The sequence below is a fragment of the Myxine glutinosa genome, chromosome 2, assembly GCF_964187855.1.
Source record: "Myxine glutinosa chromosome 2, kmMyxGlut1.1, whole genome shotgun sequence".
NCBI classification, from domain to species: Eukaryota; Metazoa; Chordata; class Myxini; order Myxiniformes; family Myxinidae; genus Myxine; species Myxine glutinosa.
Genome location: NC_136262.1, coordinates 159342026 through 159367871, shown reverse-complemented (window position 1 = coordinate 159367871; position 25846 = coordinate 159342026). Strand labels below are relative to the sequence as shown.

Genomic DNA, 25846 nt, shown 5'->3' with positions numbered 1-25846 from the left:
TTTAGAGATTCATCCAATTACGATTGTAAAAAGTTTATGAATGTAAAGTAAAGTAAAGTTTAACCAATAATGTTTCTAAATGTCATATTAACTACTCTGACCCCGTTTTAGAGAAGGTCGTTCTTTAGAGATTCATCCAATTACGCTTTGTTCAGCAATGGAAACGAGAATGATACAATAATAATCAATAACTTGTTCCGAAATCTTTGGTCTTCTATCTCCACAATTCTTTTGTCCTAATTTTGTTTGTTTAATTTCATCCATTTGTTGTTTTCAGTTTTGCGTCTACTTTGAATTTGCAAATGCACTTACAATTGGAGAAGTGCTTCTTCGTCATTGTTTACCATTGTGTTTGAAATAGCTAGATTGTTACATCTTGGACCCTGATTGCATATTGTCTCCTTGCGCTCATAACTTCGGTGCTTTTCTGGCAACTTGGCCTTGCCTTTGCCTGATTCGATCCATGTGCGGACAAATACCACCATGTCACACATATTGGGCATCCACCTTCATTATTATTTTTCTGTAGTTTTTCGATCTGTTTTTGAAACATACGAATATATGTTCAATATGTATATATTTTTAAGAAAGATAATAAAAATATAATTGAACTTAAAAAATAGAGTTCTGGTTAAGATAAATATTCATTCGTAAAGGATACATAAGGAACTTGAATGCATAAGGAGGTCATTCGGCCCATAAAGCCTGTGCTACATCTATAGCATATCAATTCAATGTAACAGTTTATAAACTTAAATTGACTGGGGGAGTGGGAAAGAGTGGGGGGAGTGGGGAAGAGTGGGGGAGTGGGGGAGTGGGGAAGAGTGGGGGGAGTGGGGAAGAGTGGGGGGAGTGGGGAAGAGTGGGGGAGTGGGGAAGAGTAGGGAAGAGTGGGGAAGAGTAGAGAAGAGTGGGGAAGAGTAGGGAAGAGTGGGGGAGTGGGGAAGAGTGGGGAAGAGTGGGGGAGTGGGGGAGTGGAGAAGAGTAGGGAAGAGTGGGGAAGAGTAGAGAAGAGTGGGGGAGTGGGGAAGAGTGGGGAAGTGGGGAAGAGTGGGGGTGTGGGGGGGCAGTGGGGAAGAGTGGGGAAGAGTGGGGAAGAGTAGGGAAGAGTGGGGGAATGGGGACGAGTAGGGAAGAGTGGGGAAGAGTGGGGGCGTGTGGAAGAGTGGGGGCGTGGGGAAGAGTGGGGGCGTGGGGAAGAGTGGGGGAGTGGGGAAGAGTGGGGGAGTGTGGAAGAGTGGGCGCGTGGGGAAGAGTGGGGAAGAGTGGGGGCGTGGGGAAGAGTGGGGGAGTGGGGAAGAGTGGGGGAGTGGGGAGGAGTGGGGAAGAGTGGGGGAGTGGTGAAGAATGGGGGAGTGGGGAAGAGTGGGGGAGTGGTGAAGAATGGGGGAGTGGGGGAGTGGAGAAGAATGGTGGAGTGGGGGTGTGGGGAAGAGTGGGGGCGTGGGGAAGAGTGGGGGAGTGGGGAAGAGTGGGGGAGTGGAGAAGAGTGGGGGAGTGGGGAGTGGGGAAGAGTGGGGGAGTGGTGAAGAATGGAAGAGTGGGGGAGTGGTGAAGAATGGGGGAGTGGGGAAGAGTGGGGGAGTGGAGAAGAATGTTGGAGTGGGGGGTGTGGGGAAGAGTGGGGGTGTGGGGAAGAGTGGGGGAGTGGGGAAGAGTGGGGGAGTGGTGAAGAATGGGGGCGTGGAGAAGAATGGGGGAGTGGGGTTTGAGAGCAGTGGGGCTAGCATAGACATCACCAGAGAGTTTTATACACATACTGTATATAATAATGACCAAAATATCCCACTGTACGTATTATTATAAAATATAAAATATTTTTTATATTTTGGGGATGGGGGTTATCTTCACGTTGGAGAGGAGGCAAACACGGTTGTAGGGTAAGGAATGAACAAACACAGACACCAACTTTAACTTTTGACACGACCCTCTCACAGACATCACAATCATGACGCAGGTATACAATACCAGCAGAAGTACCCGGCATTGGAATGGGGGGAGGGGAACGGGGGGTGAGGGGAGGGGAACGGGGGGGGGGGAGGGGAGTATAATGTTCCTCGCTGAAATGCGCTGAGGTAAATATGAATAAAAAATATGGATCTCGTCAAATATTTTTAGGTGGCCATGTCCTTCGCAGGCTCAATGGCCATGTCTATGCGAAATATCAAGTACGTGAGCCTCTCCGTTTAGGAGTCTATCGGTAACATATACACACATACACACACACACACACACACACACACACACACACAAACTGTGTTTTATTTATATAGATTGCCAATCCATACCTCGGATACCTACAATTCCTGCCAATATCCATATCCTCAAAGCTTCCAAGTACCTATCCAACTCAAATTTTTACTTATCTACTGTTTCTGCTGCCAATACCTTTCCAAGGAGACCATTAACTACTCTCTGAGTGAAAACCCCTGATTTGTACCATCCGAACGCTCCTCTTCTTTCCTCTGAAACTGTGTTTCCTGATCCTGCCACTGATCTTTCGGATGAAAAACTCTCTTTCACTTATTTTGTCGATACCCTTCATTAACTTAAACATCTCGATCAGATCACCTTGGAATCTCCTCTTTATCTTAGCCACCGAATGTGGATGGAGGTTGTGTTTTCACCCATGTCTGTTTGTTATGACGAAAAATTTAAATTTCCTGTCGGTCTCATTTGTTTGTTACTCGCAAAATCGAAGATTTTTCAAGTATATTGGTCGGGCGACTTTGTGATTTTGTCTGTTTGTTTGTCATTCGCCTACAGGTCACAATTCCAAACCAATCATCATGAAACTTTGCCGAGGTGTAGAGGTAGTCACAACTGAGAAGCCTGTTGATTTTGAGATCAAAGGTCATCTTGAGGTCAAATTTTTAAAATCAGCATTTTTTTCATCCAATTGAATTGAAAATTGAATAACATTTGCATATTTTGAGCTTTCTTTGACGGTGCAATTGTCCATTTTCCATGGACAAATATAATGAATAATAAAACAGAAGATGGAGAAGTGCTGTGCAATCTGCCAATACTCTGCCAGGAGGAGACTGTAGAACAGATCATGAAGTGCTCGTGGCAAAACTACGAATCAAATTGAGAAAGGTGAAAAAAAACATTCAAAAACTCCGACCAAATATGACCCTGAAAACGTATCTTAACAATATGCAACAAAGGTTAAATATAAAAAAATGTTTTGCAGAGTTGGACTTGGTTGACAGATTCCAGCCAAATTGTGGCAAGTGGTTGAAGATGTTGTAAAATAAGAGGCCAAAAACAACATCCTAAAAGCAAGCAGAAAGAAGAAGGCTAATAGCTGTCAGAAGAAGCAATAAATATATCCGACAGAAGAAGAGAGATCAAAACCAAAGGTGAATCAAGAGAGGACATTAAGGAGGTAAATGCCATCTTCCAACGACAAGCTCGCACCTCACCCCTCTCTCCCCTTCAAAACTCCCCCCTCACCCCTCCCCTTCAAACCTGCCCCCCCACCTTTCCCCTTCTAATTTCCCCCCCCTAATATATTTCTCCAATTCTCCCCCCTCCCCCCTCCTCCTCAAAGCGACCTCCTCCCCACTTCCTCTCCCTTCCATCACACACCTCCACGTCCTCCAACCTTCTTTGCTCTCCCCCCCCCCCCCCCCTCAAACAACTCCTCACTGTGCCTCATCCCATCACCATCAAACCTTTTGTCCTCCTCATCCTTCCCTTTCTCCAAACTCTTCTGCAATCTCTGACACACTATCAACAGCTCTCCCTACCTCCCCCTCTCATCCCTCCTCTTACACAACCCTTCCCCTCCCCTCCCCTGTCCTGCACCCGATGCTCCTGCTCCCTCTTCCTTAACGGTATGGACCTCAAACATCCGGGGCCTTCACTCACACCTTATTGATCTCTCCATACAGGTTGCTTCTGACAAGCCAGACTTTATCTGCTTAACAGAAACTTTCCTCTTTCAAGATGTCTCTGATTCCTTAATATCTCTTCCTGGTTACTCCCTCCTCCGGTATGATAGACCTGAGCCTCATCCTATCTTTATCAAAAACTCTCTTCCTCACTCTCCTTCCAATGCTCTCTCTCTCCACCTCACCCCCAGGTGTACCTCTGCTTACGGCTTCCTCTCCACCCCCAACTTTTGTTCATATGTGTTCTCTACCATCCTCCAAACAGTGGTGACTCCATTTACATCTCCCTGTCTGACAACATGGACCAACTTCTATCCACTCATACCAACTGTCTCTTCCTCATATGTGGCGACTTCAACTGTCATCATGCCAGCTGGCTGGGTGTGGGTGCCTCTCACACCAGTCATGGCACCTCAGCAAAGGACTTCTGCGACTCACTGGGACTGACACAATCTGTCAATTTCCCGACCCGGATCTCAGTCAATGGAGTATCTTCTCTTCTGGACTTGGTTATGACTAACTTCCCTGCAAATGTCTGCTGCTCTTCTGCTGCTCCATTTCACTCAGGCTGACTGGCACGGTCTTCAAGAAGCCATCAATCATCTGGACTGGTTTCCCATCTCGACTGCCTCTGACATCAACTCTTCCTGGGAATTCTTCCAAAGTAAACTGCTCTCTCTCATTCACAGATTTATCCCATCTCGTCTTCAGTTGTCATACCCTTCCTCACATCCATGGTACACCAAATCATGTGGTGAGGCAGTTGCCATGAAACAACTTGCCTTCACCTCACAGAAGGCTAATCCTACTGAAGGCAATCTCAGTTCCTTTCATAAAGCTCAGAACAAGTGCGTCTCTACCCCCAGCCAGGAAACAATATCTCTCTATTCTCAAGACTCAACTCTCAAACTTGTCTCCCTCCTCCAAATCCTGGTGGCATCTGGTCAAATCTGTTTCTGGTGTTTGTTCCCCTTCCATTCCCTCCCTTACCTCAAACGGCGACACAGCTGACACTGCACGTGAAAACGCCGAATGCCTCAACTCTGTGTTTGCCTCAAAATCTTGTGTCCCAAACCCATCTCTCTCTCTGTACCCACCTTACATAATCGAACCCAGCTGCTCCTGGACTCTGTGTCCTTCTCTCCTGACAAATCTCACTATGCTTCTCCGAAAAGACCGACTGTACAACCCTCTCATCTACTTTCTCAACAATCCTCTCCAAGAAGTTCTGTCGCTCAAGCTTTTGGGTCTCACTATCTGCCATGATCTTTCTTGGGAAAACCACATTTCCAAGCTGGCCTCCAAAGCCAGTCGTCGACTGGGCATCTTCCATCGTGCGAAGTCCTTCCTTGGCACACCTGACCTCCTCACCACATACAAGGCTTTCATCCGCAGCTCAATGGAATACTGTTCTCCCCTCTGGGCTGGTGCTCCTTCCTCACACCTGGCTCGGCTTCACGCTGTTGAAACCAAAGCTTTCAGAATCATTGGAATCTCCCGTGATGAAGCTAACTCTGAGGGCCTTTCACTCACTCACCGCAGACAGGTTGGTGGTCTTTCTGTCTTCTACCGATTCCTCTCTGGCCTTGCTCCCCCAGCTCTGCCTGTGGCCTGTCCCCCAAATATTCCTACAGGTCGCACAAGATCTGCCTGCAACCCTCTTATTGTTAAACTGCCAAAATCAAGACTCTCTGCTCACCTTCACTCTTTCATTCTTCTTTTCTCCTGGCTCTGGAACAAACTCCCTCACTCTATTCAATCCCACTCCTCCCTCCAGGTCTTTAAAACAGATGTTCATCTCCATCTCTTATCTGCCCCGATCCAAAATCTTGATCTTTTCTACCCCCATGAATTCACCCCAGATCCACTTTTTTGAAATTCCGACTTCTTTCCTGGAAGTCCTCGCAGTGTCCATGTGTTTTATACCTCTCCCAACCCCCCCCCCCCCTTCCCATGCCTCCACCCCCCATAGTCCCATAGCTCCCTTACGGCCTATTTATTAATGTTAGCCTAGGATCCCTCCGGAGTTAAAAAAAAAATTCATGTAAAACACTAAAATTCAAGATGGCCGACATCGATGACAAAATATAGCTTTTCTCGAATCCTGGTAGTCATAAGAAACCCAGGGTGGTTGACAAATTTGGGATTTTGAGGTAGTTGAATATTATTGTGGACATTATAATAGTACCAATACATTGTAAGACATTTTAAAGACCGTTATTATTCCAATAAATGGCAAATTTCAAATAAACATCTACCCTCTTCTAGGCAGGGAAATATTATCACCCAATAAAGTAAATAATAGTGAATCATGTATTTCAGTAACTGGCCTTGTGCTAGTCAAGACGATATTAAAAAGTCCAAGGCATTTATTAGAATAACTACAGTAATTTGAATTGTACAGACAAAACTCAATTTTCAAGCAAATAACATCACTATACTTTATTCGTAGGTCTCCAAGTAGTTCTCAATTTCCCTTACTCTCTCACACTACGGAGCCTATAGTCGGCCATTTCATGGAGTTGAGTTGGAATGCAATTTGTTTCTAATAAAAGTCACAGTTTCTTACAAAGTGTGTGGCATTGTCCTGTGATGTCTCTTGCAGTAACACACAGTTTGCAATGCTCTATGGAGTACATTTGCACTTGCAAAGTGGTGAGCAGTCCAGATTTGCTTTGCCACATTTGTCTGGGTGTCTGGCCCAGAGACACTCTCACCATGAGTGTCTGGCCATTTCCACTGTACAAACTTTGCCAGGGCAAACAGAGGCTGGTCAAATGTAGTGACTGGGATTTGTCCTGGATTCAGAAATTCGACAGCTTGTCTCACGACATCCATGCCATGCTTGATCATAGCAGGAGTGGCAGACTTCTCATAGAACAGAGGAAGGAGTGCACATTATGCTGAAGGATCTTCTACCGGAGGTTGCATAGAGGCATGATAGGCAGCCCATGCAATGGCAGCTCCACTGGTGAGTTTTTCTGTCTCTAGAAGTGGCAGTGCATGCTCTACCCAGCTGTGTTCCTGTGCTCTGGCCTCATCTAAGCAGCTCTCGACTGGAACTACGTCACACTCTGGCACCTCGATAGCAGCGGTCATCAAAGCTATGGCTGGGACAGAGGCGTACCTGTCAAGAAGAGAGTGCTTTTCATTTCCAGAAGGTGGTATTGTAATAGGTGGTCTGCTCACACCAGGTTCGGTCTTAGTCGTCAACTGGAAAAGGCTTATTCCAGTCCCGTGGAATGAGGTTAGGGAGGTGGTTGAGCTGGGGTTGTGGTCTAGGTTGTCCAGGGCGCCAACAGTGAACAACTCTTTCCGGAGACAAGCAGGAGACACGACTCCATCTTCTGCAAAGCGTTCACAGGTAGAAGTGGCGATCCAGTCCTCAATCTCCATAATCCTGTCATAAGAAATGCTGATGCCCATCTAGTATAACTGCTGGATGAGTTTCTTGCTTCTGCTCAGTGCATGCACATTGATGCCAATGTAGATGGGGAGGGGTGACTCACGCTCCAGAGTGTGTCTGGTATTCACAGCAGTTTGAGATGTTTTTTTCTTTGTGTTGTAAACGATGCACTGGCCGATGGTTAGGCAAGCCTGCGAGTCACGCTTGTCTTGATCTTTCAAGTTGGAACCATTCAAGATCATGGAGACAAGAGACTTGAGGCTTGAGGGCAGTGAGTCTTCTTTGCATTCTGCAGGGAAGCAACCAGTGAATTTGAAGCCATGATGGCTGAAGATGTCTTTTCTGACTATCGTAGCAGCTTTGGCCAGGACAACAGCATCTTCTGAGAAGTCTCGATTCTTCAGAGCTTCCTTCAACATATTTCTCATGCCTTCCTTGAAAATGAGAACCGTGTTTCTCCCATCATACTGTTCTTGTGCCTCTGGGAAGCGTTCTAGCAAATGACCCTTCAGTCTGGTCTTGTTGACTAGTTTCCTGATGTCCAGTTCCTCAAGACGATTCACATACAGAGAGTGGATCTCGGACAGCTTGAAGAGGAGAGTTCCAGAGTCCACAGATTTCTCAATGTAGCTGGTCAGTTCTACAAATGTCCGAGACTCGTTCATTTTCTCATCTGTGTTTTCAGGTGTTTGGCTTGCCTGGCGAGTGAGACTACGGTAGCGATTTCTCAGCTTGACCAGACATGCCAAATGGTAATTTGCCTCCATTGCAATTAGATCTCCTCCAACTATTCTAGTCATAAGTTGGGTGTCGTTTAGCTCTGTGAACATGTCCCGGATATTTTTGTCGGCATCAAATGTTGAAACTTCATGGAGAACATTTTCCTCTTCGTCTTTCTCGCAGAAGAAACACGTTTGAACGTTCAGTGCTTTGCGCTTACTGTGCCTTTTCTGTTCATCATCAGGGTTGTGCTCTCTCTTCGTCTTTGCCTTTGCCAACTTAGAATTGTTGAATTTTAAATGGCAAGATTTGTGCCAGGAAGCAGAATGAGAAGCAAAATTGTCAACACTTTCATCACTCCCAAAATAGAGTTCAGCTGGAAGAGCACCAATGGCCCGGAGCTGTTCTACGTTGGTCAGGAATGATGTGTAGGCATCTGTTTTGTCACCACTTGTCCCAGGGCTCTGCAAGGGACACTTCAAGGGTTCAGCAGTGTCCTGCTGGCAAATCACTCAGTGATTTGTTTAGTTTAGTTTAGCTTAGTTTAGTTTAGTTTTGTTTTGTTTTGTTTTTAATAATTTGTTTAGTTTAGTTTAGCTCAGTAATTTGTTTTGTTTAGCTCCATGTTGAGTCACACACTGGAAAGATACAAGCATACTGGAATATTAAGAACCCAGTTTCTGTGTATAGTTCCATGAATACTTTGCTGGACCTCGTTGTAGGTCTACTGGTAGTATTGCAATATTCAAAATCCTATTCAGTGTGTTCACTGGCCTAAAAAACCAACATTTTTCAACCAATCTGGTCTTCTTATGACTACCAGGACTCGAGAAAAGCTATATTTTGTCATCGGTGTCAGCCATGTTGAATTTTGGTGTTTTACATGAATTTCTTTTAAACTCCGGAGGGCTCCTAGGCTAACATTAATTAATACGCCCTAAGGGAGCCTCATGCCAAATATTGTGCCTTTATCCACCCGGTAACGGTAATCTTTAAATATAGCACAAAGCCACCTCACTACCAAGCCCTCTCCCTCCAACAGATCTCCCGATGTCCCTGCTCTCAAATGCTGTACTTGTGTGCTTCGCTCTCTCTCCCCATCTTGTCTCCCACTCCCTTTATCTTATGTTTTATGTGTCAGTTTGTCTTTTTGTGATTAATGTTAGCTCTTACACGAGCCTCGATCTTGTATGCAAAAAATAAATTGAAAAAAGCCTTCCTCTTTTGATATTCATCCCTATTGGCCTGAATTGGTCTGCTCGATACACTCAAAACAAATTACTCGATACTGCTCGATCGGGAAACAGATATATATATTTTTTGTATACAGAATCGAGGCTCGTGTAACAGTTAACACATTGAACATGAAAACATGCACAGACACATAAAACATACAATGAAGGCAGCAGGAGACAAGAGGGGGAGAGAGAGGGAAGCACACAATCACAACAACAGAGGAGAACAGGGACGTCGGTAGATCTGTGGAAGTGGGAGGGCTGGGGGAGGAGAGAGGGGTACACGGTATAAAGCAAATGAACACGACTAGGAATTTCAAGAAAGAAGTGGGGGTTGAAAGAGGTGGATTTGGGGTGTTTAACGGGGGTAGAAAAGATCAAGGTTTTAGATGGGGGAAGATAAGAGATGGTGGTGAACAGCATCTTGTGCGACCTGCAGGAATATTTGGGGGGCAGAGCACAGACAGGGTAGGGGAAGCAAGGCCAGAGAGGAGTCGGTAGAAGACAGAAAGACCACCAACCTGCCTGCGGTGAGAGAGAGAGAGAGAGAAAGGCCCTCGGAATCAGCTTCATCGCGGGAGATTCCAATGATAAAGGATTGACAAATAAAATGATAAAGGGAGATACCAAAGATTGCCAAAGGTATGTCCTGCTTTGAGGTGAGCCTGGAACCTGGCTTGTAGCACAGAGCATGACGGGCCTTCTCCTGATTCCACTACAATGTAAGCACTTTCCCTTACAAAGTATGTGGACCTTGCAGCTATGAAAGTAATAAATTGATGAATGAATAACTGTGCTGTGCAATGGAAGTTCCACTTGGCTCCAGAAGCTTGGAGATTGTACTATTACTCCAATAGCTTAACCTTGCATTGGCCGTCCCAGTGAAATGACTGTTTATTTAACACCAAACGCACAAATGAAGAAAATAAAATAAATATTCCAGTCCCATGGATCGCATCCCGGCACCGGCTGTGCAAGCTTCCCCAGATGCAAAAAGCGAGCAGATTTGATTCCTGCCAGGCATGCCACGTTGGGACAGGAACTGCAAGGCCAAGGGTTATGAAAAGAAACAACAAAGATTTGCCGGAACAGATCACCACATCAGGCACTCATGCAACTATGATGATGACTCAATTGGTCTGCTTCATTAGAATAAAATTCCTGTTTTATTATGAACAACCAAGCTCGCAATAAACAACAAAAACACATTTGCGCACAAAAAAAAACATTACCAGGAGGATGTACAGGGCTTGGATTCACATATTTGTAAAGGCCATATGGCAAGACTGAGGTACGTCAGTGCATGTGTACGTAGAACTTATTCCTGGATCTCTTTGGGTCTTGGAATGAGTTCCATAAATGAAGTTGTTTATTAGCCCATCCCTTGCGCAGCAGGAGATGGGGTTTTGTAATCACTTCTGTGTGTGTGTCTGTGTGTCTGTGTGTGCGTGTGTGTCTGTCCGGGCCGTAACCTTTTACCATTTGAGTTTTGTCGTCAAATTTTCACCAGAGCTTTACTATGATAATACAGAGAAGCCAAATTAATAATTTTGTCAAAAGGTCATAAGTTCAAAGGTCAAGTGCAACATAAAATCAAGAATTTTCATCCGATTAACCTGAATTTTCAAGACTTTGCATATTGGGTCACTGAATCAGTTCACCAATCAAAAGCTAGAAGCTGATTTTTTAAAGATCAAAAGGTCAAAGGTCAAGGTTGCGTAAAATCACCAATTTTCACCCGAATGAACTTGAATTTATAGAATTTGCATATCGGGTCACTGAATTGGTTCACCAATCAAAAGCTAGAAGCTGATTTTTTTTTAGATCAAAAGGTCAAAGGTTAAGGTTGCGTAAAATCACCAATTTTCACCCGAATGAACTTAAATTTATAGAATTTGCATATCGGGTCACTGAATTGGTTCACCAATCAAAAGCTAGAAGCTGATTTTTTTTTAGATCAAAAGGTCAAAGGTCAAGGTTGCGTAGAATCACCAATTTTCACCCGAATGAACTTAAATTTATAGAATTTGCATATCGGGTCACTGAATTGGTTCACTAATCAAAAGCTAGGAGTCGATTGTTTTTTAGATCAAAAGGTCAAAGGTCAAGGTTGCGTAAAATCACCAATTTTCACCCGAATGAACTTGAATTTATAGAATTTGCATATCGGGTCACCGAATTGGTTCACCAATCAAAAGCTAGAAGCTGATTTTTTTTAGATCAAAAGGTCAAAGGTCAAGGTTGCGTAAAATCAACAATTTTCACCCGAATGAACTTAAATTTATAGAATTTGCATATCGGGTCACTGAATTGGTTCACTAATCAAAAGGTAGGAGTCGATTGTTTTATTTTTTTTAGATCAAAAGGTCAAAGGTCAATGTTGCATAAAATCGTCTATTTTCATCCAATTGAGATGTCGATCGCCGAATTAATGCCAGGGGGGTTGACTCAGCCTGTCATCCTTCCGAGGTCGGCTAATTGAGTACCAGTTCACTGGTAATTCCCTGTTTGTCGTTGAAGGCGGCAAAAAGGGTTAGCGTCAGGAAGGGCATCCGGCCGTAAAACATTGCTTCAAAAAGGGGACCAAAAAACAACAACTACCACGGTCCCCGAAAAGGCCAACCCCCGCTTTGCGGGGAAAAATGGCCTCTAAACGGTGGTTGAGATGAAATTTTAAGTATTTGGATATCGGATCACAGAATTGGTTCACCAATCAAAAGATAGAAGCCGATTATTTTTTTAGATCTAAAGCTCAAAGGTCAAGGCTGCATGAAATCATCAATTTTCATTTTGTAATTTTAAAAACTGTTTTCCTTATTTTGAGCATACGGAAGAAGAAGAAGAAGACATCTGAATATCAACGGATGTGGACGGGCTTTGCATTTTTAGATGCTTTCTAGTTTGAAATGAATTGCTTCCCATTAGTCTGCATGAAGACTGTTGCAGAACTGAAGCTCACATTATCATGGTGTAAACACAATGAGATCACCGTGTACAAACAATGCAGGGGGAAAGTTAGTGCTGAAGCAAGGAGAAGATATTGAGATGCGACAAGCAAGACTTTTATAAATGTGACAATAACGTAGCTAAAATGAAATATGATCACATCAAATCAAGGAAAAACGTTTCTGCACTGACCTTTGCCATGGGATCCTGCTGGGAAGGCACCATACATAGGCCTTGGCAAACGCGAGTCTTTGCGTGATCAATCCCTCATGCCAGGTGTCGTCTCGTCTGAACAAAGAATAAAGCAGAGTAAAGGTGAAATATCTTTCCAAGAGGCCCACGTTGGAAGAGTCTGTTTTCAACATTATTTCTGTGAAAACCTATATCATAGGGAATTGTAATTGTGAAATGAACCTCAGTTTAAGATATCAAATAAACTTCCTCCAAAACCTAGGTATGCGCCATTTAGACCCATCGTTTCATTCATGACAAAATGCTAATCCCCTGAAGACAAACAAATGAGTGATGTGTGATAACGATTCAGGCATCAGACTCATTAAACCAACTGGAGTTATTATCTGAAAAGAGAAGAAAGTACCATAAGCTGTAAAATTTGTATTTTTTTCCTTACGCTGTCAAAAGCTAATTCAAAGTTGGCCTCCAAAGCCAGCGACTGGGCATCCTCTGTCATACAAAGGCCTTCCTTGGCACACCTGAACTCCTATCCACCTCCAAGCAGCTTGATGGAGTACTGCTCTCCCTTCTGGGATGGCTCCCCTGCCTCATCCTGCTCAGCTTGACGCCGTGGAGACCAAGGCCTTCAAGATTATATGAATCTCCGATAATATGAAACCGAGTCTATGGGCCTATCATCTCACCATCGCAGACAGGTCGATGATCTCTCGGTCTTCTATCGCCTCATTTCTGGTCTTGTACCCGTTGCTCTTTCTGTGCTTTGACCCTGCCCAGGCTTCTGCAGGGCACGCATGGTCCACCATCAATCCCATTCGGTCGAAACTTGGACAGGCTGGGTGTGTGACGAGGAAGAATTGACTCAATTTAGGTGAAGATTCGAATCTGGATCAGAGATTTTTTAAAAAGTGATTCTTGAAAAGGGGTGAATACATTACTTCTGTCCACCTTCGGTTGTGGAGGTTTATTTTCGGTGTAAACTTTTAATTTTCGGTTAAAAAAAATAAACTTCGGTGTTTTTTTGCTTTTTAAGAACAATGCAATCTTCAATTCAATGCAGATCCTTAAGCAAGTTGCATTGTCGATGATCTATTGAAGTTCTGGGAATTGATTTTTATTTTTTTTGCTCTTCGCTGCTCTATATTTATCATTCCCCATCTGAACCCAGATTTACCATTCCCCATCGCATTCAGAATCATTGGAATCTCACGCGATGAAGCTAACTCCAAGGGCCTCTCACTCACTCACCGCAGGCAGGTTGGTGGTCTTTCCGTCTTCTACCGCCTCCGCTCTGGCCTTGCTCCCCCAGCTCTCTCTGGGCTCTGTCCCGCAAATATTCCTACAGGTCGCACAAGATCTGCCTGCAACCCTCTTATGGTTAAACTGCCAAAATCAAGACTCTCTGCTCACCTTCACTCCTTCATTCCTCTTTTCTCCCGCCTCTGGAACAAACTCCCTCACTCTCTTCAATCCCACTCCACCCTCCAGGTCTTTAAAACAGCTGTTCACCACCATCTCTTATCTTCCCCAATCCAAAACCTTGATCTTTTCTATCCCCGATAATTTCACCCCAATTCCACTTTTTGAAATACCAACTTCTGTCCTGGAAGTCCTTGGTGTCCTTGTGTTTTATACTTCTCCCACCCCCCCCCCCCCCGCCTTCCCACGCCTCCTCCCCCCAAGCCCTCTCCCTCCCACACATCTCCCACACATCTCCCTGCTCTTAAATGTTGTGTGCTCTCAAGTGTTTGTGTGCTTCCCATTCTCTTGTCTTCCGCTCCCTCTTTTGATATATTTTGTTTGTCTGGTTGATTTGTTTGTGAAGTAAATGTCAGCTCTTTCACGAGCCTCGATTCAGTATACAAAACCCATGGTTCATGATGCTAGACCCATACATTCAAATCTCATTTACTGTGTTTATTTGGCCATTGCCTACAAATTACTTGGCAAAAGAAAAAATTATTTGACAAGTATCTTGATCACTCCGGTTTGTGTATTTGTGTTTTTGTTTGTTTGTCCGCTCACTTATACTTGCCTACAGGTCACAATTTTAAACCAATCTTCACGAAATTTCACCAAACGGTAGAGTTGGTGGTCCAACAAAATCCTGTTTATTTTAAGGTCAAAAGGTCAACATAGGCCAAAGGTCAACCACTTTTTTCAAATTTCTAAAATCCTCAATTTTCATCCGATTGACTTGAAATTTGGAAAGGATTTGCATATCTGCTAACTGAATTCAGCCACCAACTATTTTCAGATCAGTGTTGGCCAAAAGGTAAACATAGGCTAAAAGGTCAACAACATTTTCAAATTTCAAAAATTCTCACTTTTCATCCGATTGACTTGAAATTTGAAGAGAATTTGCATATCAGCCAACTGAATTCAACCACCAATTATATTTGAGGTCAACATAGGCCGAATTTCGAAAATTGTCAATTTTCATCCGATTAACTTAAAATCTGAAGACGATTTGCATATCAGGTCACTGAATTCAACCACTAATTATTTTTGAGGTCCACATTGGCCAAATTTTTAAAATTGTCAATTTTCATCCAATTAACCTTAACTTTGAAGAAGATTTGCATATCAGGTCACTGAATTCAACCACTAATTATTTGTGAGGTCAAAAGGATGCTCTACAGAGTGCTGGATTCTACTTTGTTCTGTTTTGCCAAGTGTCGCTCTATGAGTGATTTTTCATTTAGTTATTTGTTTAAAAGTGCATTATCTCCTAATGACTTATGTAAAAGACCCACATTGAGCTACATATTCATGTAAAAAAAACGTTTTCATCAAGTATTGACGTCAACAGAACGAGAACCCCAGGAGGAAGGCTGGCTTCAATAGCACACTGTAATTAGTGCATTAGGAAATAATAGAGGTTAACAACAAGGATAATGTAGTTAGAGTCAGGTATGTGGGAAATGTGGGAAACGGGGTTGCGGTGGCAGAGCAATTGAGTTCCCCCCTCATTTCCACCACTTTCACAAGTCATTGTCATGACCAAGTTCACTTTAGGGATGATGCTTCCATTTTCAATACAGACAAGATTCAATGGTTGTGTGAAGCTCAATTCTGCGGAGGACTCAGGCAGACACACATGGGGGTAAAAGACCCCAAAACGCCAAACGATCCCACTGGTTGCAATGCATATATGGTTTAGGAGGAATGTCGGGTCATGGAGACTCTAATAAATATCAGTCTGGCTGAGCTTCATAAAAGTTGGAATGATGCCAGTTGAAAAGATGTGACAGATGGAAAGGCAAATAATCAAGGGCAAATGTAGAGAAAAAGAACTTGGTGAGTTTAGAAAAAAGAAATATTTACCTTGAAGAAGAAAAAAAAAACCTCCTATGAAGTAGAGAATCTGGTAAGATTTAACAAGTGGATGACAAAACATGAAAAAGGGAATAATAATTGTGGGCTTGGAAGGATGCTGGATGTAATCAGAGAAAAGACAATTTGAAAGTTACATCTCATAATAAGAGAAGATCATGAATAAAGTAAGATAGGCTTGCAAGAATCAAGACAGTATGTGAAAATAGAGGTCAGCACTGGGTCAAGCTGGAAAAAAAATCACAACACGCCTTCCTCACTTCAACAGTTTCCTCCTCCTCACCCCGCTCCCTCCAACCGCCTCTCTCGTGCCTGCATAGAAGGACGGCCTTCCTTGGCATAAGAGATGACAGGGTGAGAAGGGCGGCTTGTCCTGGCATCGCTCTGTCCTCCCATGAGGCATTCATAAGGCACGCACCTTTGTTTCATTATGTTACCGCTCTGTGGCCTTTAGCCGGGGCACTCAATGTGCTCCTTTGTTTGTTTTCGGCCGTTTCACGGTGCTCCGGCACGCGCTTCCTTTTGACTCATAACCGAGTCAATGCTGCATGCTGTGGATTTGTCTTGGATTGTGCATAAGGAAAAGAAAACGTTTTTTTGAACTATATGCACTTTTTATGCACAATGCACCATTGGTGCTGTTTCCACAAACAGAGCTCCTCCAAGTTTCCAAGCAAAGCTTGGAAACAAAACATAAATGTCACATTGATATAAACATGACATGATCATTGACCACCTCATCTGTTCAACAATTCTACACCTGGAGCACCATCTTTTCCTACAAGCATCAAGTATCGCGATTGCAATTTAAAACATTAATTTATTTATTTATTATGGGCGTCTGGGTTTGATTTATTGACCAGAACATAAACTGTCAGGCTGGTGCTGTGCATCAGAAAGAAAAGTGTGCCGCTTGTTGGATGGGAGATCAAGATGGGACCCGTCTGCTGGTATTGTGGACATCAAAGGCCCTACAATGTCTTTCGATGAAGAGTAGTCTATTTGTCACTGGCACGTTGTCTCAGTCACTGGCACACAACAAATTTTAGAAAACAGCACAACAAGGTATGATTTAACAAGGAAAATTGGACGAAAACAAACAGAAACACAGCGACCAAGAGAAAACAGTAAAATATGACGAATGCGGTTCGGAAAACTTAGCTTTGATTGAGACGGAAGGAGCAGTTGCAGATTTGACCGACTCTTGGAGCAGCCCGGAACCTCCAAACGTCCACCTCTCAAAGTCCAAGATTTGAGTTAAGTGATAGCCAAAAAAAAAGAAGAAAATAAACAATAAAAAGTTGGATTAGCTTAAAGTAAGAAAGCAAGACAGTACTGATTTGAAAAGTCGCTGGAGATCCTGGACAGACGGTCTTCACAAATCCAGAAATGCTCACATTGGCTACCAGAAATGGGGAAGAGGTCATGACCTCTGTACCACCACCATTGCTGCCTTTCATGTACAAACAAAGCTCTTGGGGAAAGAAATCTTTGTCAGAAATCCTCATTACAAGCCAGATTAGCCTTAAACCACCACCAAATGCCAAGGGTGACCGAACTTAAAACATGCGCTGAAAGCATCAACCAATACCAAGTTTGGGCAAGAAAAAGAATCCCGAACCAGAATTTACAAACAGTTTATCTGAACCACTATTAACTATGCTAGCCCAAGTTGGGCATCCACCATATCCAAAACAAAGGTGTTAAAACTTAAAATAATATACCAATACCATCACAGGCTGCACCCAACTCACCGACATCGATAATCTCCACTCCAAAACAAAAATACTTCCAATTCGATCACGAGAACACCGATTGTCACCACTTGTCCACCCACTCTCATACACAAAAAGACATCACCAGAAACTTCCTGTAACAACTTGTCAAACATGCCACCTCCACCTTTAAGCACAGCAGCTTGGAAAAATATTCATAATCACATCAGCACCATTGCTTTGTAACAACGGCACAACAATAAAATATTCAATGAACCAAACACCTTGATCCATCCATCTGAACAAACCCTACCTAAACCTCCTCCATAGTAACATTTTCCAAACCTTGTTCCGGTTAACATGCCGCACTTAAAACCTATCAACACAAACTTTCCTCAACTCGGGAACCATTCTGCCCACTTTGTTACCTTGAACTTGACATTGTACACCACTTATTCACAACTTGCTCGCAACTCCTACAACAAAGACAACTATTTAACATTTCATCTTTACTCAATGTCTGGGGGAAACCGGTCGGAGTAGGTGGCTTCCTTGGGGTGTGAGATTCCCATGAGGATGTCTGGGACTACTCATGATGATGATAAGATGATGATGGACTGGGAACAAGATCTTTGGATGGCTAACTTACATGTCTCTTCAACAGCTCCTTGATTGCTCAACTCGTTATGTGGATGCGATCGATTGTCTTTCTTTTCACTACTGACAGTCTCATCCAAAATTGAATCCTTCGTATTCCAGATAATTAATACATCGAAGCTGCTGCTTTGCATTAAAGCTATCAATCATCAAAGCATCAAAGCTATCAAAGAAAGACTAGCTATCAATAGCAGTGAAAAATAATCGAACTAAATACATTAAGAGTTAAGACATCAGAGAAAGAGAGCCATATTTGACACTCAACAGGTGAATAATCATGAAGCTCGTGACGACCATTGATGAAATACTCGATTTTTATTTGGCTGCATTTCAAGTATTGCGTCTTCATTCTTAGGACACATTGGGGTTAAAGTACACTTGCCACTGAGCTTTCTGCTTGGTGTGATTCTGCAATGGCAGTGGATCAACAGTGTAGCTGTGCCAATGGTCGTGGAACTTGCCAAGGTTCAAACGTATAAATCAAAGTAATGCTGCAACCCAGTACACCAAATTTCAAGGTTGAATCCTGGTCAAATATTTACATTTGACAGATAGACAGGACATCATGGCTTAACTGTCAACTTTGAATTACAGCCCAAATAAATCAAACGGTAAAAGTTGGATCATCTCATACAGCCACATGTAAAAATAAAAATTGGCGAAAATCTATCCCAATTATAGTGCCATTCACCTTGGTAGGAAAGAATGAAATTTCAGTTCCTGAACTGCAGCTTCAGAAGCTGAAAATGTGGAAATAATTAAATAAAAGCATAAACGACAGTAATGCAAACTCTATATCTGTGATCACAAAGCGATCGCCAAGGGCAAACCTCCCCTGGCACCTGCGATCCAATGATGGCAATATTTTGTTCGGACCATCATATGATCTTGATCTTAAATATTTATGGATAGAGTGTGAATTTTAAAAAACGTGTCCCCATCTGCAATCTATCCAGAAAACTCAACATCATGAATTTTTTTTATTATTCTTTCAAGTTATTCAAAATTTGCCTGGTGTTGGCTTAGCGGTTAAGGTGCTGGCTTGGGATCCTAGGATCCTGGGTTCAAATCCCGGTTGATCGCTGAATTCACGCCAGGGGGGTTGACTCAGCCTGTCATCCTTCCGAGGTCGGCAAATTGAGTACCAGTTCACTGGTAATTCCCTGTGAGTCACAAAAGGCGACTAATAGGGTTGGCAGCAGGAAGGGCCATAAAACATTGCTTCAAAAAGGGGACCACGGTGCCCGAAAAAGGCCAACCCCTGCTCTGCGGGGAAAAATGGCCTCTAAAGGTGGTTCAAGTTATTCAAAATTAAAAATATTATTATTTTCTATTAAAATAAAAATAAACAAGTACACACATTCAAAGTACACCGCCCCATGCCAAATAATTAAATATGCTGCAGCGCGGCATTGCCGGGGCGCCTCCGGCGCCCGGCAATACCGCAGTGCAGCTCATTGAGGCTGCATTGGGAGGGAGAGGTGTACACTAATTGATTGATTAATTGTATAATTAAAATCAATAAAAGATTATCACAAAATATTTTCATAATCAATTGGCTAATCGCATAACTAAACCAGTAGTGCTTCATCCGAAGATGTATCTTTTAGAAATTTAATTAAATAAGTCATTTATAAAAAATTAAATAATTAATTGATTACTCAATAAATAATTAATCGATTAATCAATAAATACTTAATAGATGAAATGATTAATCAATAAATCAAAAATATCCTTGATAGCCACATCACTTGGTCACTCATGTCCAAATATTAGCTTCCCAGCTCAAAAGGTGCCTGAGATATTGGCCAAATGAGAAAGAAAATAAATAAATGATTAATAATGAAAATAAATAAATAATAATCATAAAAAAATTAAATTATTAATCAATTTGGTCAGAGAACACATAAACTACCACTATTTCATCAGAATCTGTAACTTAAAAAAAAAAAAAATTTTTGTCATTAATCGAATAATTAAATAATTAATCGATTAATTGATTAATTAATAAATCAAAAATATCCTTTGCAGCCAAATCACCTGGTCATTGGCATGTCCAAATATCAGCTTCCTAACTCAAAAGGTGCCTGAGTTAATAATGGTCAGAAGAGAAATGAAATTTAATTAATTAAATAAGTACTTAATTAAACGCTAATAATTAAATAACTCCTCAATTAATTGATTATTCAAAAAACAAAAAATACCGTATTTGACAAAGGACTTGCTCACTACTGTGCCGAAATTTCAGCTTCCTAGCTCAAAGGATGGCTGAGATATCGTCCGGACAACCAAGAAAGAAAACAAACAAGAAAACAAGTACAAATACATTCAAAGTACACCGCCCCATGCCAAATAATTAAATATGCTGCAGCGCGGCATTGCCGGGGCGCCTCTGGCGCCCGGCAATACCGCAGTGCAGCTCATTAAGGCTGCATTGGGAGGGAGAGGAGTACAATAATTGATTGATTAATTGTGAAATTTAAATATATAAATGATCATAAAATATTTTCATAATCAATTGGCTAATAGCATACCTAAAGCACTAGTGCTTCATCCGAAGATGTATCTTTTAGAAATTTAATTAAATAAGTCATTTATAAAAAATTAAATAATTAATTGATTACTCAATAAATAATTAATCGATTAATCAATAAATAATTAATAGATGAAATGATTAATCAATAAATCAAAAATATCCTTGATAGCCACATCACTTGGTCACTCATGTCCAAATATTAGCTTCCCAGCTCAAAAGGTGCCTGAGATATTGGCCAAATGAGAAAGAAAATAAATAAATGATTAATAATGAAAATAAATAAATAATAATCATAAAAAAATTAGATTATTAATCAATTTGGTCAGAGAACACATAAACTACCACTATTTCATCAGAATCTGTAACTTTAAAAAAAATTTTTTTTTGTCATTAATCGAATAATTAAATAATTAATCGATTAATTGATTAATTAATAAATCAAAAATATCCTTTGCAGCCAAATCACCTGGTCATTGGCATGTCCAAATATCAGCTTCCTAACTCAAAAGGTGCCTGAGTTAATGGTCAGAAGAGAAAGGAAATTTGATTAATTAAATAAGTACTTAATTAATCGCTAATAATTAAATAACTCCTCAATTTATTGATTAATCAAAAAAAAAAAATACCGTTTTTGACAAAGGACTTGCTCACTCTTGTGCCGAAATTTCAGCTTCCTAGCTCAAAGGATGGCTGAGATATCGTCCGGACAACCAAGAAAGAAAACAAACAAACAAGAAAACAAGTACAAATACATTCAAAGTACACCGCCCCATGCCAAATAATTAAATATGCTGCAGCGCGGCATTGCCGGGGCGCCTCTGGCGCCCGGCAATACCGCAGTGCAGCTCATTGAGGCTGCATTGGGAGGGAGAGGTGTACACTAATTGATTGATTAATTGTATAATTAAAATCAATAAAAGATTATCACAAAATATTTTCATAATCAATTGGCTAATCGCATAACTAAACCACTAGTGCTTCATCCGAAGATGTATCTTTTAGAAATTTAATTAAATAAGTCATTTATAAAAAATTAAATAATTAATTGATTACTCAATAAATAATTAATCGATTAATCAATAAATAATTAATAGATGAAATGATTAATCAATAAATCAAAAATATCCTTGATAGCCACATCACTTGGTCACTCATGTCCAAATATTAGCTTCCCAGCTCAAAAGGTGCCTGAGATATTGGCCAAATGAGAAAGAAAATAAATAAATGATTAATAATGAAAATAAATAAATAATAATCATAAAAAAATTAAATTATTAATCAATTTGGTCAGAGAACACATAAACTACCACTATTTCATCAGAATCTGTAACTTTAAAAAAAAAATTTTTTTTGTCATTAATCGAATAATTAAATAATTAATCGATTAATTGATTAATTAATAAATCAAAAATATCCTTTGCAGCCAAATCACCTGGTCATTGGCATGTCCAAATATCAGCTTCCTAACTCAAAAGGTGCCTGAGTTAATAATGGTCAGAAGAGAAATGAAATTTAATTAATTAAATAAGTACTTAATTAAACGCTAATAATTAAATAACTCCTCAATTAATTGATTATTCAAAAAACAAAAAATACCGTATTTGACAAAGGACTTGCTCACTACTGTGCCGAAATTTCAGCTTCCAAGCTCAAAGGATGGCTGAGATATCGCCCGGACAACCAAGAAAACAAGAAAGAAAACAAACAAGAAAACAAACAAGAAACCAGAGTGAAAACTGAGTACTCTCTTTCAGCGTGCGTCACTGCCGAGCCCCCTTCGGTGCCCGGCAATGACGATTTGCAATGCCTGGAGGTGGCATAGGAAAGGAGCGGTGTACAACAAGTACAAATACATTCAAAGTACACCGCCCCATGCCAAATAATTAAATATGCTGCAGCGCGGCATTGCCGGGGCGCCTCCGGCGCCCGGCAATACCGCAGTGCAGCTCATTGAGGCTGCATTGGGAGGGAGAGGTGTACACTAATTGATTGATTAATTGTATAATTAAAATCAATAAAAGATTATCACAAAATATTTTCATAATCAATTGGCTAATCGCATAACTAAACCAGTAGTGCTTCATCCGAAGATGTATCTTTTAGAAATTTAATTAAATAAGTCATTTATAAAAAATTAAATAATTAATTGATTACTCAATAAATAATTAATCGATTAATCAATAAATACTTAATAGATGAAATGATTAATCAATAAATCAAAAATATCCTTGATAGCCACATCACTTGGTCACTCATGTCCAAATATTAGCTTCCCAGCTCAAAAGGTGCCTGAGATATTGGCCAAATGAGAAAGAAAATAAATAAATGATTAATAATGAAAATAAATAAATAATAATCATAAAAAAATTAAATTATTAATCAATTTGGTCAGAGAACACATAAACTACCACTATTTCATCAGAATCTGTAACTTAAAAAAAAAAAATTTTTTTGTCATTAATCGAATAATTAAATAATTAATCGATTAATTGATTAATTAATAAATCAAAAATATCCTTTGCAGCCAAATCACCTGGTCATTGGCATGTCCAAATATCAGCTTCCTAACTCAAAAGGTGCCTGAGTTAATAATGGTCAGAAGATAAATGAAATTTAATTAATTAAATAAGTACTTAATTAAACGCTAATAATTAAATAACTCCTCAATTAATTGATTATTCAAAAAACAAAAAATACCGTATTTGACAAAGGACTTGCTCACTACTGTGCCGAAATTTCAGCTTCCTAGCTCAAAGGATGGCTGAGATATCGTCCGGACAACCAAGAAAGAAAGAAAACAAGAAAACAACCAGAGTGAAAACTGAGTACTCTCTTTCAGCGTGCGTCACTGCCGAGCCCCCTTCGGTGCCCAGCAATGACGATTTGCAATGCCTGGAGATGGCATAGGAAAGGTGCGGTGTACAACAAGTACAAATACATTCAAAGTACACCGCCCCATGCCAAATAATTAAATATGCTGCAGCGCGGCATTGCCGGGGCGCCTCTGGCGCCCGGCAATACCGCAGTGCAGCTCATTGAGGCTGCATTGGGAGGGAGAGGTGTACACTAATTGATTGATTAATTGTATAATTAAAATCAATAAAAGATTATCACAAAATATTTTCATAATCAATTGGCTAATCGCATAACTAAACCACTAGTGCTTCATCCGAAGATGTATCTTTTAGAAATTTAATTAAATAAGTCATTTATAAAAAATTAAATAATTAATTGATTACTCAATAAATAATTAATCGATTAATCAATAAATAATTAATAGATGAAATGATTAATCAATAAATCAAAAATATCCTTGATAGCCACATCACTTGGTCACTCATGTCCAAATATTAGCTTCCCAGCTCAAAAGGTGCCTGAGATATTGGCCAAATGAGAAAGAAAATAAATAAATGATTAATAATGAAAATAAATAAATAATAATCATAAAAAAATTAAATTATTAATCAATTTGGTCAGAGAACACATAAACTACCACTATTTCATCAGAATCTGTAACTTTAAAAAAAAAAATTTTTTTGTCATTAATCGAATAATTAAATAATTAATCGATTAATTGATTAATTAATAAATCAAAAATATCCTTTGCAGCCAAATCACCTGGTCATTGGCATGTCCAAATATCAGCTTCCTAACTCAAAAGGTGCCTGAGTTAATAATGGTCAGAAGAGAAATGAAATTTAATTAATTAAATAAGTACTTAATTAAACGCTAATAATTAAATAACTCCTCAATTAATTGATTATTCAAAAAACAAAAAATACCGTATTTGACAAAGGACTTGCTCACTACTGTGCCGAAATTTCAGCTTCCAAGCTCAAAGGATGGCTGAGATATCGCCCGGACAACCAAGAAAACAAGAAAGAAAACAAACAAGAAAACAAACAAGTACAGATACATTCAAAGTACACCGCCCCATGCCAAATAATTAAATATGCTGCAGCGCGGCATTGCCGGGGCGCCTCCGGCGCCCGGCAATACCGCAGTGCAGCTCATTGAGGCTGCATTGGGAGGGAGAGGTGTACACTAATTGATTGATTAATTGTATAATTAAAATCAATAAAAGATTATCACAAAATATTTTCATAATCAATTGGCTAATCGCATAACTAAACCAGTAGTGCTTCATCCGAAGATGTATCTTTTAGAAATTTAATTAAATAAGTCATTTATAAAAAAATTAATAATTAATTGATTACTCAATAAATAATTAATCGATTAATCAATAAATACTTAATAGATGAAATGATTAATCAATAAATCAAAAATATCCTTGATAGCCACATCACTTGGTCACTCATGTCCAAATATTAGCTTCCCAGCTCAAAAGGTGCCTGAGATATTAGCCAAATGAGAAAGAAAATAAATAAATGATTAATAATAAAAATAAATAAATAATAATCATAAAAAAATTAAATTATTAATCAATTTGGTCAGAGAACACATAAACTACCACTATTTCATCAGAATCTGTAACTTAAAAAAAAAAAAATTTTTTGTCATTAATCGAATAATTAAATAATTAATCGATTAATTGATTAATTAATAAATCAAAAATATCCTTTGCAGCCAAATCACCTGGTCATTGGCATGTCCAAATATCAGCTTCCTAACTGAAAAGGTGCCTGAGTTAATAATGGTCAGAAGAGAAATGAAATTTAATTAATTAAATAAGTACTTAATTAAACGCTAATAATTAAATAACTCCTCAATTAATTGATTATTCAAAAAACAAAAAATACCGTATTTGACAAAGGACTTGCTCACTACTGTGCCGAAATTTCAGCTTCCTAGCTCAAAGGATGGCTGAGATATCGTCCGGACAACCAAGAAAGAAAACAAACAAACAAACAAGAAAGAAAACAAACAAACAAACAAGAAACCAGAGTGAAAACTGAGTACTCTCTTTCAGCGTGCGTCACTGCCGAGCCCCCTTTGGTGCCCGGCAATGACGATTTGCAATGCCTGGAGATGGCATAGGAAAGGAGCGGTGTACAACAAGAAACCAGAGTGAAAACTGAGTACTCTCTTTCAGCGTGCGTCACTGCCGAGCCCCCTTCGGTGCCCGGCAATGACGATTTGCAATGCCTGGAGGTGGCATAGGAAAGGAGCGGTGTACAACAAGTACACATACATTCAAAGTACACCGCCCCATGCCAAATAATTAAATATGCTGCAGCGCGGCA

The 25846-nt window shown here is 40.4% G+C and overlaps 1 long non-coding RNA gene across 1 annotated transcript in view; it reads right to left on the bottom strand.

Moving 5' to 3' along the window:
- LOC137421128 (uncharacterized) overlaps nucleotides 1–25846 on the bottom strand; it is a 226604-nt gene that overhangs the window by 122811 nt on the left and 77947 nt on the right. Inside the window, exon 2 of the long non-coding RNA XR_010983259.2 lies at nucleotides 12399–12494. This is a non-coding gene — a long non-coding RNA (uncharacterized LOC137421128). The remainder of the gene's footprint in view (nucleotides 1–12398; nucleotides 12495–25846) is intronic.